Source organism: Macaca thibetana, chromosome 7, assembly GCF_024542745.1.
Source record: "Macaca thibetana thibetana isolate TM-01 chromosome 7, ASM2454274v1, whole genome shotgun sequence".
Lineage (NCBI taxonomy): Eukaryota > Metazoa > Chordata > Mammalia > Primates > Cercopithecidae > Macaca > Macaca thibetana.
The window spans coordinates 79,564,549-79,584,755 of NC_065584.1; the positions used below are offsets into that span (position 1 = coordinate 79,564,549).

General features: G+C 31.9%; 1 long non-coding RNA gene across 2 annotated transcripts in view; it reads left to right on the forward strand.

Moving 5' to 3' along the window:
* LOC126959395 (uncharacterized) overlaps positions 1-20,207 on the forward strand; it is a 129,135-nt gene that overhangs the window by 11,643 nt on the left and 97,285 nt on the right. Inside the window, exon 3 of one of the 2 annotated variants that reach the window (XR_007727524.1) lies at positions 3,875-3,934. This is a non-coding gene — a long non-coding RNA (uncharacterized LOC126959395). The remainder of the gene's footprint in view (positions 1-3,874; positions 3,935-20,207) is intronic. The other variant, XR_007727525.1, reaches the window with a different exon arrangement.

Here is a 20,207-nt window from a genome sequence, read left to right on the forward strand (position 1 = left end):
CAATGGTGATTGCTTAAGGTGGATATTATCAAGTTGCTCATGTAATCTTATGGTTTTTTCTTCCTGTATTAAATAATTTGTAAGGAGATGTTTTGAGACTATGTAAAAGTGTTCTGGCCTTCATTTTTTTCAACTTTCACATACTAGTTTTAACATCTTTTGATGGTTTTCTAATGTCATCTAATTCTATATCTATATATGTTAAAATTCTATAGTACAGTTTCCTCATTTACTTGCTTATTTGTGCATTTATTTATATCATGGATTCCTATTTCTTAAACTGAGTTATAATTCATTAGTATAATGATTTATTTTGATGATCGAATTATCACAGATTTAGCCAGTGGAACCCCCTTTGTGATAATATTTACATCCTTTTTATATTTCTATAATATTTTGGAAGCATGTTATGAACTGAAAGTTTATGTTCCCACCCCTAAATTTATATGTTAAAGTTTTAACTCCCAATTGCATGACATTTGGAGCCAGGGGTCTTTGCAAGGTAATTTAGTTTGGGTCATGAGGTGGGGTCCCATGATGGGATTAGTGTCCTTACTAAAAGTGGAACACAAACTGGAACTCTCTGTCTCCACCACTGAAGACCATTGAAGACACAGAGAGGAAAGAGAAGGAATAGGACTCTCACCAGGATCCAAATTGGATGGCACCTTGAACTTGGACTTCTCCACCTCCAGAAGTAGAAGAAATAAGTGTCTGTTGATATACTCAGTCCATGATATTTTGTTATAGCAGCCTGAACAGACTAAGATCTAGCACTTTCTTATTTTCTGATGCAACAAGTTATTTCAGGCCCATCTTTTACTTGCTCTCACTTCCAAATCTGAAATCAGCATTTTCTCCAAGGAATCCTTGTTCTTATTAGTGAAATATGGCATGTAATAAGCAACTAGTAGATAAGTTTAATGGTACTTGTTATTATTTCTAGACTCTTTCTGCAGAGAGCTACAATACAGACACATAGTTTACATATATCGAAACCATGATTGCATATTGATACATTATCTCTGATATCAAACAAACACCACAGGGTGCATTCTAGTCTTCTGCCTTTCCATTGGTAACATTGTGTTGGAACTGTGAGAAATCTGGTTCCTATGATTTTCAAGAGCTTATTTATTTCCTTAAGTTGATAAAAAATTGTTTCAGAATTTTTAAATATACCACTAGATATGGTTTGGCTTGCTGTTTCCATGTCCAAATCTCATCTTGAATTGTAGTTTCCATAATCTCCACGTGTTGTGGGAGATAACTGAATGATGGGCACGATTATCCCTAGCTGTTCTCATGGTAGTGAGTGAGTTCTCATGAGATCTGATGGTTTTCTAAGGGGCTTTCCCCACCTTTGCTCAGCACTTCTCTCTCCTGCCACCCTGTGAAGAGGGAGGTGCCTTCCACCACCATGATTGTAAGTTTCCTGAGGCCTCCCCATTTACTCAGAACTGTGAGTCAATTAAACTCTTCTCTTCATAACTTACCCCGTCTCGGATATTTCTCCATAGCAGCATGAGAATGAACTAATACATCACTATAAAAGGAAACCTACTCAATGTTGTTTAATGTTTGTTTCCAAACATCAAACTTATCACTGATTTGCTTTTTGTAAAATTTACATTTACATACAGTGCAATGGACTAATCTTAATTTTACAACTTCATACATTTTTCAAATGCATACACAAATATAAGCCCCATGCTTTTCAAAATAAAAACATGTTTATTACACTCAAAAGTTTCTTACTGCCTCTTCCTGCACAGAACAACCACTGATCTGTTCTAGAACTTCATATATACGGGATTATTTAGTATGTGTTTTTCTTTTGTGTCCAGCTTTTTCTTCTCTTTAGAATGTTTTAAAAATTCATTCATGTTGTGTTTCTTTCTTTTTATCATTAAGTAGTATTCTATTAAACAAATATACTAAAATGTGTGCCTGTATTGCTGATGGAACTCTGGGTTATTGTCAGTTTTTTCTATTGTAAATGATGTTGCTATGAACGTATTTTTATAAGTCTTTTGTAGGCCTACATCCTAATTTCCCTTGGAAAAGTAACTAGGAATAGAATTGCGTGGTTGCAGAATAAATGCATGTTTAATTTGATAAGAAAATGCAAACTTTCTTTCAAATTTCATTATACCATTTTACCCTTTTATCATCAATGTAAGAGGTCATTCCATAACCTCACTTACATTTATTGTTGTCACTCTTGATTTATCCATTTTTGGCTGCTTGCAGTTTCATGTGTTTGTGGTCCTAATTTGCATTTCTCTGATGGCTAATGATATTCAACATATTTTAATGTAATTATTGGCCATTGATACATCTTTACATGTGAATTGTCTGTACAAGTATTTTTGCTTACTATTAGTGGATTACTTGCTTATTATTATTGACTTGTGGGTGTTCTTCATATATTCTGAGCATAAATCCTTTCCAGATATATGCATTGTGAATATTTTCTCCTTGTCTGTGGCTTGAGATAAAGGTTGACAATCCTGTAGTAATAATAATGATTATAATAATTACTATAAGATAATTTATCACTTGTTGAGAAAGTATTATGTACTAGGTATTTGAATCAGTGCATTAGACACACCATGTCATATAATCTTGACAACCTCAGAGAAATTCTGAGAGTTTACTTGAGAATACTATTTTTTCATTATTGATTCATTTTTATATTATTGTTAAGACTAATAAACATATTAAAGAAATGACTCAACAAATCTAGTTTTATATTATTTTACTTATCACTTCTATTTTTCCAAAACAACTTTTCAACTGACATTTTAAAATTAAAACACAAAATATTAAATTCAATTATTTTATTAAATTAAAATAAAAAATTAATAGAAATTTTTAAAATTTATAATTGCTTTTTTTAGAGTATATAATTCTTTTTTAGAATACATTTCTCTTTGGAGAATAGAAAGTACATAGAATTTTCATACTCATAGTTTCTATCATCTTATCATTCTTCTTTATATTCTGAAATGATTTACCATGTAGATCTTCACCGCCTCTGTAAAGTTTTGTTTGCATAATTCCATTGAATTTTTCTTCTCAGCAATTATGTGTTTAAATAGCTATGATTTTTTCTCACTTTTCTCAGTATTTATCTATAATTTCTAAATTAATTTTATATAATTTATATAAGTGCAATTATCTTTGAAATCACATTTTTAAAATATGAATATTGGGAAAGATTTTTCACAGCTTTGGGTAAGTTCTTCTCAAAGAAAGATATTTGTTAAGATTTCACGTATTAGGCTCTCTCTTTTTTTTGTATTTTATTATTATTATTATTATTATTATTATACTTTAAGTTCTAGGGTACATGTGCATAACGTGCAGGTTTGTTACATATGTATACTTGTGCCATGTTGGTGTGCTGCACCCATCAACTCGTCAGCACCCATCAACTCGTCATTTACATCAGGTATAAAAAACACCGCATATTCTCACTCATAGGAGGGAACTGAACAATGAGATCACTTGGACTCAGGAAGGGGAACATCACACACTGGGGCCTATCATGGGGAGGGGGAAGTGGGGAGGGATTGCATTGGGAGTTAGGCTCTCTCTTTATACTCCCAAATCAACCCACTTTCTCTGTTAGAAAAGGGTCTATAATTGCAAAGAATTTGGAAGTGATGTGGTTTTTGTCAATCTTCACCTTGGACAAGCAACAGAAAATATTGAATGATTTTTCATCTGTCTATGGCTTTTATAATTTGCACTGAGTAAGACAGGATATACATAGGCAGGGAGAATACTTGCAAAATATTTTGTCTTTCAAGTACTATAGCAAGTCAAACCAAATAATGCAAAAATCCATCTCTATTTGTCTTTAAAGGAAGCATCCTTGGTAAGGCTGAAGATTTATTCAGAATGCTGTTCATAGTAAGTGCAAACTGTAAGTATGCTACTTATAGTCGAATTCAGTCTATCCAAATGGGTGCTTGGAACAATTGTTACATATTCAGATGCAACAGATTCAAACACATATACCTTAACATCCAACTTCTCGAGCCCTGTTCTGAAGGACATGAGCTTCTGTCATTAACTTAACAAATAGCAGAAAAACAACTTGATCAGTGTTAAGAAAAGATACTCTGGGTGACATTACTCTGAGTTTGAAAGGTCTTCCTTCTAAGGAACTAGTGTTCTGGAGTAAAACTTGGATTTCAAAACCTAAATTTTAGCAGCATATCCGCACCCCCCCGCCCCCCGCTGTCACACCCATACCCCTAGCTTGAGTTGGCATTTTATCTAAGATACATTATGAACAATCATTAGTTATGCTCTTGCATTTTACCCTTAGTTTCAAAATTCATTTTTAGGCAGATTTCTTATTCTCCTCACTGGATTGTTTCATATCTCACTTTGGTTTCATTTATATCCAGTTTCTTGAAATGTCAATATTTAGATGATATTCTCTGGCTTCTGCTGAAATAGATAATTTTTTCTATTGAATTTACTTGGTCATTTATATGGATTTTAAGTATATGAGCTCAAATTTTTATTTTCAACAGAAAACACTTTAATAATACGCAGGGGTCATTTTCTAAAAATTGTTTTAGCAATAATTATATTTCAGAAATAAAGTTTTGTTTTAAAAATTTCAGTTTCTGTGAACTGCCATATTTCCTCATGAAAGTAATGATTTTTCACGTTTAACCCCTTGCATAAGGTAGATTGTGCTTGCCTAATTTTGGCTTATAGTTGAATAAGAGATTTGTGTACATTGAATATTTTAAACTTATAGGAGAATAAATGGAAAAATAATATTTACCATAATCTTGCTTTATTATTACTGATATTCAGGAGCCTGAGAGAAGTGAGAAAGAAGTTGGAATTGCAGAAATGTCTTAGTCTCTGTTTTCTTGGTTTGATGTGAGTGCTCCCTAAAGGAGCAAGGCTTAGTAGGAATGTTCTCTGTTCAAGATGACTCTCAGTGGAAGAATAACAACTAGGAATCAAAATGTCTTGAGGCATGGGGACCTAAATCTCATCAATTTCCTTTGATAAGGAGAAATGGGTGTCTCCAAAGATCTCTAAAGCTTAAACTTAAACCTCTGAGTTAGGCGGTGTCAGATAATTGCTATCAGAGCCTCTTTCCTTGAATTTGTAGCTATACTGCTTTTCCATAGAAGGGTCATTCTACACTAATCTGTCTTTAAATTTAATCTCAGTTGCATCAATATCGGCAAAAATTCTTCTGTGGTGCTGATCTGTGGATAGTACTCAGCCACAGCTTCCACTACTGGTGTAAAACTAAAACCTTACTCAGTTACATAAGCAATAAAATATGGTGGCTATGCAGCACAAAATCTAAAATTTGATCGCTTGGGTTTGAATTTGGGCTGTGCTCTGTGAACTTGCTCAAGTTATACTATTTTAGGCTTCCATTTCTACATTTATGAAACAGAGATAAGTAACTACCTAAAAGAGTTATTGTAAGGATTAAAAGAGGCTATACACATAAACAGATGTGTGTGTGTGTGTATGTGTGTGTGTATATATATGTGTACAAATACATATCAATTTATAAATCAATATCCATGTCTATATTTTTATCTATATCTCTACCTATCTATGTCTATTAGTGCCTAACATGTAGTAGCACACAATAAATGTTATGGGTTTGCTACTTTTATCACTTTCACTGAAGTTAGAGTTAACAGTACATGCAGACTTCATGTGCTTCACAAGCTCCAACATAGAATAAATACAAAATACACACACACACACACACGGCACCTAGGCAAGTTATATTCAACCTGTAGAAAACCAAAGACAAGAGAAAACTTGAAGGTGGTCAGGGAAGAAGAGAATATCTTATCTATAGAGTAACAAGGACAATAATTACATCAGACTTCTCTTGAGAAACCATGAAAAAAAAAAGATACAGTGAAATATTAAAGTGTTGAAAGTAAACAAAACAAAAACAACAAAAATCTAGAATTCTATATCCTGTAAAATTATCCCGCTGAAGTGAATGAGAAAGACTTTCCTCATTCAAACAAAACTTGGGGAATTAGTCACTAGCAGATTTACTCTGCAAGTAATGTTAAAAGAAGTATGTCAGGGATAAGAAAAATTGAATAGATCAGAAATTAGAATCCACATCAACAAAGAAAGAGTTTTAGAGGAGGGAAAATTTGAAGGTAAAATATACTCTTTATACTTTTTCTCACTTTAAATTTATCTACAATATAACTGGTTAAAGCAATAATAAGAACAATATATTGGGTAATTATGACATATAGATGGATAAATGATGGCAGTGAAAAAATGGATAGGAGGGAGAAATTGGAGCTACATTGTTATGAGGTACTTGTACTATATATAAAGTCATATAGTGTATTTGAAAGCAGACAAATTATTTTAATAGGGATATCATAGACTCAAGAGAAAACAAAATTAAAAGAACCATAAATGGCTTGTTAAGAGGAGAGATACCATTAAGTCAGATTAAACTCTCATTTAAAACTAGGTAAGAAAAATATTTAAAATAGAAATGAGAAATGCAGGAAAGAGAAAACAATTATAACATGGTAGATACTAATCTGACTCTATTAATGAGGACTGTAAATGTGAGTGGTGTAAAAATAGCAGTTAAAAGACAAAAATTCTTGGAATAGATAAGTGAGTTCTCTACAAAAGAATTAAACATAAAACTCAGGTAGGTTAAAAGTAAACATAAAGAGTGATAATGATATATCATGTTAATGCTATTCAAAAGACGAGAAAATGCATCTATTGTCACCTTGTACAGAAGTCTACATATACTTGTTCTCCCTGTAAAGTGAGGAAAAAGCTACTGATATATCTAGCATTATCTTTGAAGTTACGATCGTCTCTTTTCTTTTTTTAAAATAACACCACTGAGGTTACTCACAGTTGATTGGTTTGCTTCTGAGAAATTGTCACATTATTCTTACTTTTTTTTCCTTAAGCTTAAAATGTCTGCCTTCATGAAGTCGGATTTAACCACTGTTCATATGTAAACTAGCTAGAAGTTATAATAACTGTGATTTCGCTGAGAGTCAACAGTGTGACATGGCTGTCAAAAGACAGCTAATGCATTATTAGGTTTTATTAATAGAAATGTGGTGTTCAGAATTAAAAAAGGAACTAGTTCTACTGTTTTGTGATTAATCATACATCATCTTGAGTGTCATTTTCAGTTCTTGGCATTGAGAAGGACATTGACAAGTGCATAAAAATGTTCCCAGATGAGTGATCAGAATATTGAGGGTCTGGAAGTTCTTTCAAATGAGAATATTTTGAAGTCATTAAACATGGAAAGATTTTTGGAAAGGGATATTGAGTATCTAAATAAAATTTGATAGACTGTGATTCTGGAAAAACAATTATACTCTGATATAAGAAAGGAGGAGATTTTCTCAGAATAAGGAGAAATTTCTTCATAACTATAACTGTTCATCATAAGTATGGGCTATGTTCTCAGATATTCTTGAGCAACCTGTCACTGGAAGCATTCAAATGGAGAGTGGATGACAATATGCCTGAGATATTGCTATAATGGTCTCCGTAGCATCGTAGAAGGTGAACTTCATGACCTTCCAAGGTCTCTGGTAGCTCAAATGCTTCGTGGTTCAATTTTAAAAGACTTTAAAACTCTGCTATTTATTAATTAATGAAATGATTTCTTGTTAGCTTTGATTTTCTTTTTTTTTTTTTTTTTCTTTAGAGTTGTAAGGATATAGAATTAAGCAGTTTAAAAAAATGTCTCCTCTCCTAACTCACAATTAAGCCAAAACTTTCAAAACCCAAAACTTTTAAAACCCAAAAATGACAACTCAAGTTTAATACATGTGAGAGAGAGAAAGAAAGAGACAGAGACAGAGAGAGAGAGAGACAGAGAGAGAGAGAGAGAGAGAGAGAGAGTGATATCTTGAAGACGCTCTATGGAAGTAAAGGCAATTATTTTTGTAATTATAAAAGCATATATTTTTTAAAAAGCAATTTTATTCATCAAATATGGAAGCATATATAAATTTAAAAATACTTTGTAATTCTACCACTCAGTGATAAATGTGCATAATTTTAATTGTTGGGGTGTTTTTGGGGAAATATGAACATAGTTGACATTATTCATAAATATAATTTATTTTATATCATTCCACTTAATAAGATAAATCAAAGTATGGAAGCAATGAGGCTGATCATACCTTTTGGAGACCATCAGGCCTAGATCCAAGACCTGTCTCATCCATTCATTTAAAGAACTTGGTCGAGTTATCTAATATATCTTTCCTTGAGTTCTCAAATAGGAAAAATAAATCTTAAATAGTAGTATTATTATTAAGATCAAATATAATACATGTAGAACTACTATTTTGTTACTCAGTGTATGATAACTTCAGACTAAATAATATTTAATTTAACATAAGCCCCTTTTTACCTTATTTTTTTAAATGTGTAATGTCTGCATGTTATTTCATTTTATGAATTAATCATTATTTATTTAGATGTATTTCTTTTTAAAATTTTTTGATTAGCGATTTCCATAAAGTAGGGAGAGTAAAACAGTGTTTCTTGGAAGCCTGTATTACAATGATAAAAGAATCTCTTATTAACATTAAACTTTCATGTTTTCTTATATTTATCAACTTTTTGCTATCAGAGTTTGATTCTTTGTAAAGTTAATTGGGGATTTCTCAAGCATATATGTCTGCATATGTTTCTATTCCCTAACTATATGAAAATATTCACCTTTGAAACTTTATAGATTCCAAGTTTATTGGAAAATAATTTTTTTTTTTTTTTTTTTTTTTTTTTTTTTTTTTTTTTTTTTTTTTTTTTTTTTTTTTTTTTTTTTTTTTTTCGAGACGGAGTCTCACGCTGTTGCCCAGGCTGGAGTGCACTATCACTGCAAAAGTAGCTGGGACTACAGGCCCCGCCACCGCGCCCGGCTAATTTTTTTTTTGTATTTTTAGTAGAGACGGGGTTTCATGTGATCTCCTGACCTTGTTTCGGCCTCCCAAAGTGCTGGATTACAGGCTTGAGCCACCGCGCCCGGCCTGGAAAATAATTTTTAAAGAAACATTTTTCCATTTTTTCATGATGATTGATTTTAATGATATTTTACTTTTTTTGGAAAAAATTGGTTGTATATACTTATTTTACTAACCAACTTCAATGAAATCTTTATTACTACAGTCTTCCATAATATTCTCTGAAATGTTATATTTTTATATTTAATTATTTTATTGATTTAGTTACATAATTATAGTTAATAATTTTAATAAACCTATTCTACATTTAAATGTAGTCAGTTCTATTACATTTATTTTCTTATTCACGATTTTAGGAATCTTCATTAAAATGAATCATTTGTTTCCATTACAGTCGTCTCTAAGTATCTATAAGGGATTATTTTCCAGGACTTCCCATGGATACCAAAATCCACGCATACTTAAGCCCCTCAGTTGGCCCTTCAAATCCACCCATAGGAAAAGTTGGTCCTCCATTCCGTCAATATTGTACTTTTGATCCATGTTTGGTTGAGGATGTAGGAGGGCCTAAGTATGTATTTAAACAAATTCACATATTGCACAGTTAAAACTCATGTTATTCAAGAGTCAACTGTATTTGTAAAAATTTTTTTTTTTTTAGTTGAAAGACAAGTTTATTTTTTTCTCTTGGTCTAATATTTGAAGTACTAAATTTTTATATGTACATTTAATCAAACTTCAAGAAAAAAGGTAGTAATTTGCTTACCAGTATCCAAGCAGCTGTATTTCTAGGGGAGCGATTTTTATCAAATTTTAAAAATCAATTTGCAAGACATATTGAAGTCTCATGTGTGATTGTATTCTTTATATCTCTTTGACCTGTTGCTTTTTCATTGTCTTTACTTCAGGCATACTCCCCTATTTCCAATTTGACTATATTATGAGTTATGAAAGCAAATTACTGAACTAAAAATAATATTTCTGCTTGTGATACTAGTTTAAGTGAGCTCAAAGACTTGACTTGTTTTGGTGGCTGTTTCCAGTGCTAAAAAATAATGGAATTCTAAATAAATATCATTTGTAAGAGACTTTAACTTTTATCAAATAAATACTTAAATCAATTAAAAACATAATAAATACAATTATTTACAAAGAGTTGTGGGCTTGTTGCATTCATTTTAAACATATTTTTCTAGCCTTAAAAATGGAGGTGCAATTTCAATTATATAACTTGATCTATGCAAAGTCTTCCTAGTAGTAAAAAAGAAGGAAGAGTAAGTGCAGGTTTCTAGGAAACCAGACAAAATAAATAAATACAACTTCACATATACTGAAACAGAAGAACTGTCCTAAGCCAGTGTCTCTGAAATCATGTAAAACTATACCCAAACTAGACTTAATGGAATAAGAACAAGGCTGGGCGCTGTGGCTCATGCCTGTAATCTGAGCACTTTGGAAGGCTGAGGCTGGCAGATCACATGAGGTCAGGAACTCAAGACCAACCTGGCCAACATGGCAAAAATCCCGTCTCTCCTAGAAGTACGAAACAAACAAACAAACAAACAAACAAAATTAACCAGGCTTGGTGATACGCACCTGTAATTCCAGCTTCTCAAGAGGCTGAGACAGTAGAAATCATTTGAACCTGGGAGGCAGAGGTTGCAGTGAGCCAAGGTTGTGCCACTGCACTCCAGCCTGGGTAATAGCGAGACTCTGTGTAAAAAACAAAACAAAACAAACAAACAAACAAAATTGGGCCTTATCACAATTGTCATATAATTGCTAACTCAGCACAGTGCCCAAAACTTGGTTAATAAAGTTAATAGATCTTATAACAACTCCTAATGTGGAGGGATAAGGGCTAAATAGTCAGAAATGAAATAGGCAATACCCCACGATTTTTTTTCTTTTTTCTCCTACTGCTATATAGGTCATAATGAGCTAGAGGATGGAATGATTGGTGGGACTATTAAGTTATCAAGTCCTAAGTGCACATATTAATGAATTATCATGATTTCCAGCACCACTGAAGACTCCCCATTACTTCAGGAAGACTCCAGTTTCTACATTTGCCTTTCTGAAAAGAGCCATCATTGTAACTACTAACCACAGATTTTTTTTTACCTCTACAAAAAGTAAATTTTGCTCAATAAATTTTTCATGTATTTTTCAGTTAATATTACAGTTGTACTATTTAAGAATATATGTGATATTTATACATGTCTATAGCATTATTTAGTTTACATTACTATATATATTTTTTGAACATAACAATGTATTTATTCACTCTACATTTGATGGAAATTCAGATGTTCTCTAAATTTTGGCTATATAATATTGTGAAGAACACTTCAGAGCATTACAGTTGGTGTACATATGTATGTATTTCTGTTACGTTCACAGTTAGGAGTATATATATGCTGCACTACATATGTTCATATATTTTAGGTAATGCCAAAAAGGTTTTCAAAGTATTTTTGCACTGATTTATCCTTTCATCAACAGCATTTGAGAGGTAAGCTGCTCCACATCCTTGCATTGTCTTAAAAAAAATAAATAAATAAAAAACTCAGCCATTTTGATGAAGAGTATCTCATTGTAGTAATGATATTGCATTTTAAATTAACCACATTTTCACGGGGTAACTACTTTTATATCTTTCCTGTTTTTTAAAATTCCTATCCAAATCTCTTTGCCCATTTTTTATTTAGTTGTCTCTCATTTTCTTATTAAGATGTAGAATTTACTCGTATTTTCCAGGTCACTCTCTTCTTTATTATACGTGCTGCAAATAATCTCTTTACAGAAGTTGAAAGGTATGCCAACAAAACTCTGTTGATGTATTTCAATGTAAGCTAATTATTCTATTTTCATTTATGGGAATTAATCCAGAACCATTTATTTAAAAATTATCTCTTTCCCCAGTACTCTAAAATGCCACCTTTGTCTTAAATACATGTCCATATATGTATAATCTCCCTCTGAACACTCTGCTTTGGTCTATTGTGTATCGGTGTGGCAAAATAACACTACCTTAATCACTGCAGCTTTACAACAATCTTGATAAATGGTAGAATATGTTATCCATTTTGTCCTTTTTTGACAAGATTGTTTTGCCTATATTATGTCTTTTGGATTTCAATTTATTTTCAGAATATTATTCCACATTCCCGATAAGATTTTAAATGAAACTGCAATGGATTTTTAGATGAATTTAAAAGCATTCATATTTTTATGTTATTCTTTTAATTTAGGAATACAATATATTTCTTCAATTAATATTTTAATTTTTTACAGTTTGTATGATGTGTTTTGCATGTATTCCTATATATTTGTTCATTTTGAAACTATTTTCGCATTTTCAAATTTTATTTTTTATATTTTTGACTGAAATATATTAATATTATTATTTTCCATATGAACCTTGAGTTCAGTGCTCTTGTTGAATTATTTGTAGATTCGTTCACATTTTCTACAAAATGAATATGTTAGTTTACAAATACTGGTAGGCTTATTGTTTATTTCAAATCTTTATGTCTTTAAGATTTGTTTTCCCTTCTTGCACTGACTGTGACCTCAAAGGCAATATTGAACAGATGTGGTGACCTCTAGCATCCTTCGCTAATTCCAAAAAGATGTGGTGACCTCTAGCATTCTTGCCTAATTCCCAAACATATCAATATTTTGTCATTGTGTATAATTTATGATAATTTCTAACTATCCATATCAGATTAATTTTCCTTTAACAAGTTTTTATTTTTGCCCTTTAGATGATACAATATCTCCTTTTCTCTTAATTATTTTAAGAATGTTTTCTTCCTTTTTGTTTTCCCTAGGTTAACTACGATGCTTCTACATGTGATTTTTTAACTTCATCCTATATGGCAGTTCATGATATGTCTTTAATCACTGGCTATATTTTTTCTTCAATTTTGAGAAAAATTTCATCATTGTCTCTTCAAATATTCTCTGTTTACTATTCATTCTGTCTCCACCTCCTGTCCTTTTTTCTAGATCCTGTGCTCTGCCAAAATTCACAATCTTGCCTTCTAAGTCTTCAAGTATATTAAGCATAGTTATTTGCAAGCCAATTTTTAATATATCCAAAGGATATCTAGAATATCCAATGTAATATTTAAATATCTCTTATAGATATATCAATTCCTTATATATATATATATAATTCCTAATATTCCATTTGTAATAAAGTCAGTTTTTAATATAGCTAGACTTTTTGTGAATCTATTTCTAATTTTTGTTAGTTCTCTTTGTTTTTAGTATGTCACGCATTCTTTCCTCCTCATCTGCCAAAAATTATGAAATTTTTGATTCAATGACTGACACTGCAAACAAAAATGGTAAACAAATTAAAATCTCTTGATTATGTTAGTTTTAATTTCTGTATTGCATTATCTTGGGAAACTAGTTATTATGGATTACTTAATATAATCAGATACTTACTTGATTCCACATAAGGCTTTTTTTTCTGTGAGGGCTTGTCTATTTCTTGTCTAACTTTTCTTCTAACCTTTAGCTTTTCTAGGATCTCAAACTAACAAACAAACTAACAACATTAAGAGTCCCCAAAAAATACAGGGAAGAGAATGGTCACTCAGAAAAGTCAGCAGTGAGTGAATATCTAAGGCAGACACAGAGGACAACAGTACTCCGTGGGAGCAAAACTGACATATCTCTGACTGAACTTCTAAGCCTCTGTATGCCACTGTGTCTGTGTGAATTAGTATGTCTCTGCATATGCTTTTCTACACACATATATCCTAGACCATATCAAACTATTGTGAGTCAAAGACACTCAGACACTGACTTATTTAGACTTTATCAGTATTGTTTCTCACCCCCCCCGACCCTAGAATATTCTCCATAATATGTATTTAAGTGGAAAATGCAAATAGAATAATCTCTTTGGTAAAATATGATTTCCACAAGTAAAATGTAAAGTAACCATGTACTTAAGACTTTTTTATTAATAGAGAACCTCAAAAGATGTCTTAAAAATAGTCTCAACTGCATGACTGTAAGTGTGTATTTTGGAACATTATTTTCATTTCTGGAAAACAGTGTTAAAATTGGAATGTGAGCCAACTGTTATTTGGGCTAATGAGATTTTTAAAGCTCAGCCTCACTGTTAATAACTACCAAATTGAGTTATACATATGTGTGAACATTTTTGCACAAAAATAATTAAGTGTTTATGCAATGTCACTCAAAAAGTTTTAAAAACTTTTAGTCAATATTTTCAAACATTTCTTGTGCATCAAACATGACTAAACATTTAAAAAATCTATATGTAAGAAAGTAGACTGCAGTTTGTTCATTTAATTCATCAAGCACAAAATTTAACTGTCTATGGCAGCTATTTACTATACCCAAGATGTAGTAATTTTGATGTAAAGCAGTTCCTTTTTTAAAGTGAGAGTAAGTTTCTTAAGAAAATAAAGGAATAAAAGAATGGCTACTCCATAGGCAGAGCAGCCCTGAGGGCTGCTGGTTAGCTGTTTTTCTGGTTATTTCTTATATGCTAAACAAGGGGTGGATTATTCATCAGTTTTCTGGGAAAGCGGCGGGAAATTCCTGGATTTGAGGGTTTCTCCCCTTTTGAGGTCATATAGGGTAACTTTCTGACATCGACGTGGCATTTATAAACTGTCATAGCACTGATGAGAGTGTCCTTTACCATGAGAATGCATTGTAATTAGTGTATAATGAGCACTGAGGATGACCAGAGGTCAGTTTTGTCACGATCTTGGTTTTGGTGAGATTTGGCCAGTTGTTTTGCCTCAACCTGTTTTATCAGCAAGGTCTTTGTGACCTGTATCTTGCGCCAGCCTAATATTTTATCCTGTTACTAAGAATGCCTAACCTCCTGGGAATGCAGTCCAGTAGATCTCAGCCTTACTTTACCCAGCCCCTATTCAAGATGAAATTGCACTGCTTCAAACATCCCTGACATATTCCCCCCTCCCTTTTACAAGGGAACCCTTAATCCTAGGGTTGTGGAGGGACAAAGTTTCATCTTTTATAACTTCTTCATGTTGAATAAGGGCAATGATATTCCTACCTGACTATTAGGAACTCTTGTATTCAGGGTAGAGAGGAGCTCAATCAGAAAGCATCAGTATGGTAAGGGCATTCATGACTCTTGAGTTCTTATAAAAGGAGATATCTGAAAGATTAATAAGTGTTCAATTTAAGAAAAATTCAGTAAACTTATCCTGCATTCCTATACAAAGAGTACGACAGCAATATATTCCACAACAGTAAGGCAAAATAAGTGAAATTATCTCGAGTAAACTAAGTAAGCAGGCTTTCCATGAACTGGGCAACTGTTGGAACCAAGCTGATATAGGGTCACTAGCTGATTCCAATATGTGCCCAGAATTAGAATGTTGATTCAGATTTTTACATTATGTATCCCTCTGAGCAGCAGCCAGAGATCACCAGTTGGTTCACAGGAATAAGCAGAGTCAGTCTAAATTGCAGAAAAAACTCAAAAACAACTTACAAGACTAGACAAGTGTACCGCCATTCCTGAAACATAACTTTAACCTCTTCAGTCGCCAATGTTTAGTAAAGAAAAATCACAGTAGGAATGATTTGTTTGCAAAATAAGCTTTAGTATTTTATTTGACCTGATTATTTGTATAAAGTGCAGCAAGAATAATTTTCCTATTTTTTTTCCAAAAAAGAGATTTTAGATCAGATTTTTTAAAATAAAACCTTGAGCCCAGTCATGAGTTTGAACCACCAAATACCTGTATGAGTTAGTTAAATTCCTCTCCTCTTGAGATCCCAAGATAACTTGGGGCTCCTAAGCCTGTCAGAAAGTGGTATTCTTTACTTATCATAAGTCAGGAACCTGTACAGGGACTGTGTAGACAAGATAGGAGGACAGTTTTCCCCAAGGGGCTTTTATTGGCTCTATAAGTCAAGTTTGACTTCTTAAAAGGAAAGCATGCCATTCCAGTCAAAGCCTTGGTAAAATAAACGGTTTCTCTAATGTGTCCCATTGTAAAAGAAAACATTCTTATTGCACTTATGCAAATAACTGTATTGCCATAAGTTAAGAATACTCACAAATAGTTTCCAAATTCTGGAGAAATCAGGTAGAGTAACAAATATGCTCCAAATTTTGTTCACAGTAGTACACTGTACTCAATTGTTACAAGCTGTCAATAGCTCAAAAGTTTTCTTGACTCTGAAAAATAAAACAAAAGATCAACAACGTTTTGAACAAAAAGTCATGAAAGGAATATTTTAGTCTTCTATTGGTTCAGTCCATGCAGTTAACTTCTGTTCTGGAAAAGCAGTTCCTAATGAATGATGCAATTAATTACTTTGAATAAAATGTCTGTGAAATGTCACCACCTCAGATTTAAGTAAGGTATCAACCTATATAGCACAAGAACTTCATCTGTGCTTAATCTTTAATTTTAATAAACTATATAAGAAATTTAAAATGTATAATAACACATAAAATCACAACTTTCATCATTGTCACAAATAGCATAGCCAATTGTGTTGTCTTTGTATAGATACATATAAATATCTATATATATTATGTTCAATGTAATATAAATAAAAATCTATCTACCTACCAAGGTATTTTTTACAACTTTCTTTTTAAAAATTCCTTTTTTTAATGCATTTCCCCTTTTATTTTTAGTTGACACATAATAATTTTACATATTTATCACATACAGAGAGTGTTATTTTAATACTTACATATAATGTACAATTGATCGAATTAGAGTAATTAACATATCCATCACCTCAAACATTTACCATTTACTTGTGTTGTGAACATTAAAATCTCTTCTCCTAGCTTTTTGAAAGTATACAATAAATTAGTTAACCATATTTACCCTTCAGTGGTTCAGAGCACTAGAACTCATTCCTCCTATGTACCTGTAATTTTGTATCTGTTAGCCAACCTCTCCCTATCCTCCCCTCCCCTCTATTCTTCCCAGGCTCTAATACCCAAATTCTACTCTCTGCTTCCATAAGCTCATTTTTTTTTTTAGTTCCCACATAAATGAGAACATGCAGAATTTATCTTTCTCTGCCTGACTTGTTTTGCTTAACATAATGTTAAGCAAGCTTATCCATATTTCCACAAATAACAGATTTTTTTAACTTTTTGATGGATGAATAGTATTTCTTTGTGTATGTATACCACATTTTCTTTATCCATTCATCTTTTGATGGACATGTACATTGATTCCATATCTTAGCTATTGGGAATAATGCTGCAATAAACAAGGGGGTGCAGGTTTACTGATTTCCTTTCCTTTGGATAAACACCCAGTAGTGGGATTGTTGGATTGTATGGCAGTTGTATTTTTAATTATTTGAGACACCTCCATACTGTTTTCCACAACGGCTGTATTAATTTCCATTACCGATAATATTGTATAAGAGTTTCCTTTTCTCCACATCCTTACTAGCATTTTTTTTTTGTCTTTTAATAGCCATTCTAACTGAGGTAAGATGATATCTCATTGGCATTTTGACTTGCACTTATCTGATGATTAGTGATGCTGAGAAATTTTATATATATTTGTTGGCCATATTTATGTCTTCTTTTGAGAAATATATATTCAGTTTGCTTGCCCACTTTTAAATTGAATTATCTGTTTCGTTGCTATTGAATTGTTTGAGCTCCTTGTATATACCAGATATTAGTCCCTTGTACAATGAATTTTTTTTCAAGTACTTTCTCCCATTGTATAGGTTGTCTCTTCATTCTGTTGATTGCTTCCTTTGCTGTGTGGAAAGTTTTCAGTTTAATGTAGTTCCACTAATCTATTTTTGTTTTTATTGCCTCTGCTTCTGAACACTTAGCCATAAAATCATCACCTAGACCAACTCCCGGAAGTGTTTCCCCTACGTTTTCTCATAGTAGTTTTATAGTTTCAGATGTTAAATTTAAGTTTTTAATCTATTTTGCATTGTTTTTTTTTATGGTAATATTTAGGAGTTTAGTTTCCTTCTTCTGCAAATGGGCATCTAGTTTTCCAGCATAATTTATTGAAGAGGTTGTTTATTTCCTCTATTATATGCTCTTGGTACTTTTACTGAAAACTGACTGACTGCTAATATGTGGATTTATTTCTTCATTCTCTATTCTCTTCCTGTGGTCTGTCTGTTTTTAAACCCGTACCATACTATTTTTGTTACTATAGTGTCATAGTATATTATAATGTCAGACAGTGTGAGGCTTCCAGCTTTGTTCTTTTTAGCTCAGGACCACTTTGGCTATTTCAAGTATTGTAGAGTTCAGGATAAATTTTAGGATTTTTTTTTCTATTTCTGTGAAGTATATCATCGGTATTTTGATAAAAATCACATTAAATCTGTAGATCACTGCAAACAGACAGGCCATTTTGACAATATTAATTCTCTGAGTTAGTGATCATGGGATGTCTTTCCATTTGTTTGTGTCTTGTTTAATTACTTTCATTTTTATTTTATTGTTTCTGTTTCACAACTTTCTTTCGATTAATTAAAAAAAAATCCTCCATATGTAAGTACCTTCATAACTACGGAAGTAATTTTTATTTATTTTCATTTTCTCTTATTCTGTAGTCCTTTTTTTACATGTGGGATATTGTAAGCACATATATAAATATTTGGTTTTTAAGTCCTTATTGAAGATAGAGAAAAATCAGTATAGGAATAATTGTTTAAAGGTAGTATGTGAGGGATGGACCCAGTGGGTTCACGCTTGTAATCCCAGTGCTTTTGGAGGTGAAAATGTGACTATTCCTTGATGCCAGGAATATGAGACCAGCTGGGCAACATAGCAAGACTCTGTCTCTAAAAAAACTAAAAAAAAAAAATTTAGCTGGGTCTGATGGCACATGCCTGTAGTCTTGACTACTTAGGAGGCTGAGGTGTGAGTATCACTCAAGCCTAGGAGTTCAAGTGAGTGCTCTCATTACTGCATGACAGAGCAAGATTCTGTCTCTGAAAAAAAATTAAAATATAAAATAAAAGTAATATATGCAAATATAGCAATTGATGAATTTCTGACAAAAAATATTTACTAAATTTTAGTAGATGTTGTTAATGTGCTAAAATACACTAGTATTTATCAAACATTTTTAATGATTTTGGAAATAACTGAAATTATAGAATATGCTATAACTCCATTTAATTTCTCTTTTGTATTTTTATACAAATTTTATTTCAAATTTAAATTCATATAAATTTTGTTTATCTTGCTTTGGCTTTCACTTCTGCTACAAAACATCTGTAGGTTATTAGTTTGACAAATCAAAGATTTTGTAGTGGATCACTTAATTAATGTGTGCTATAAGGAGTTTTTACCACAATTGCAATATGCGTTACTCAACAAGTTTCTCATCTCAACCATGTTTGGAGAAATTTACTTGCTATTACATATACATAAAAATAATTTTCAGTGTTCTTACTAAACTTAACAAAATCTATTTCATTATTTACTCTTATGCAAAGAAAGATCAGAAATTCAAGAAGGCAGAATGGATTTCCAAAGAAGATCTCAGGAAACTTATATACATTTCTTGGACTTCCAGTTCAACGTCTGTAAAATCTGGGGTTTGAGTGATGTAAATTCCAAATTTCTAAAAAGAACATAGAAAAGTGATGAAAAGGGCAGGCCACACAACTAGATGGATAGGTTCTGAATTTTTTATGTACTTAGGTAAGTTATATATCTTCTCTTTGCTTTAGTTTTATCGTCCATAAAAAGAGGTCAAAATAGTACATAACTTAAAAGATTGGTGAGTTAAATATTTCCTTTTAACATTAAGTAATATAGTACTTAAACCATAATAATAACAATAAAAATGGTAACTATTATTATTCTAACTTTTCTGATTTATACAGCAATAATAAGACTCAAATAACATTGGAGAGCTTAATGCGATTAACTGGGTTTCTATATTCTGATAGTCCCACTAATAATATATGTTAGCACAGAGGTATGGAGACATAAATATTGCAAAAGAAACACAGAAAAAATAGATAGTTATATGTGTAGCACCCAAAATTATACAGCTGTACATTTTCCAGAGGAAATGAAAAGATTTCACTAGGTGGTTTTTAAGATTTTATAAGATTTCCATATAGAAATCTTCAAATATACTCTAGCTTCTCTTCAAATTTCTGCAAAAATTTGAAGAGAAGCTAGGAGCAAAA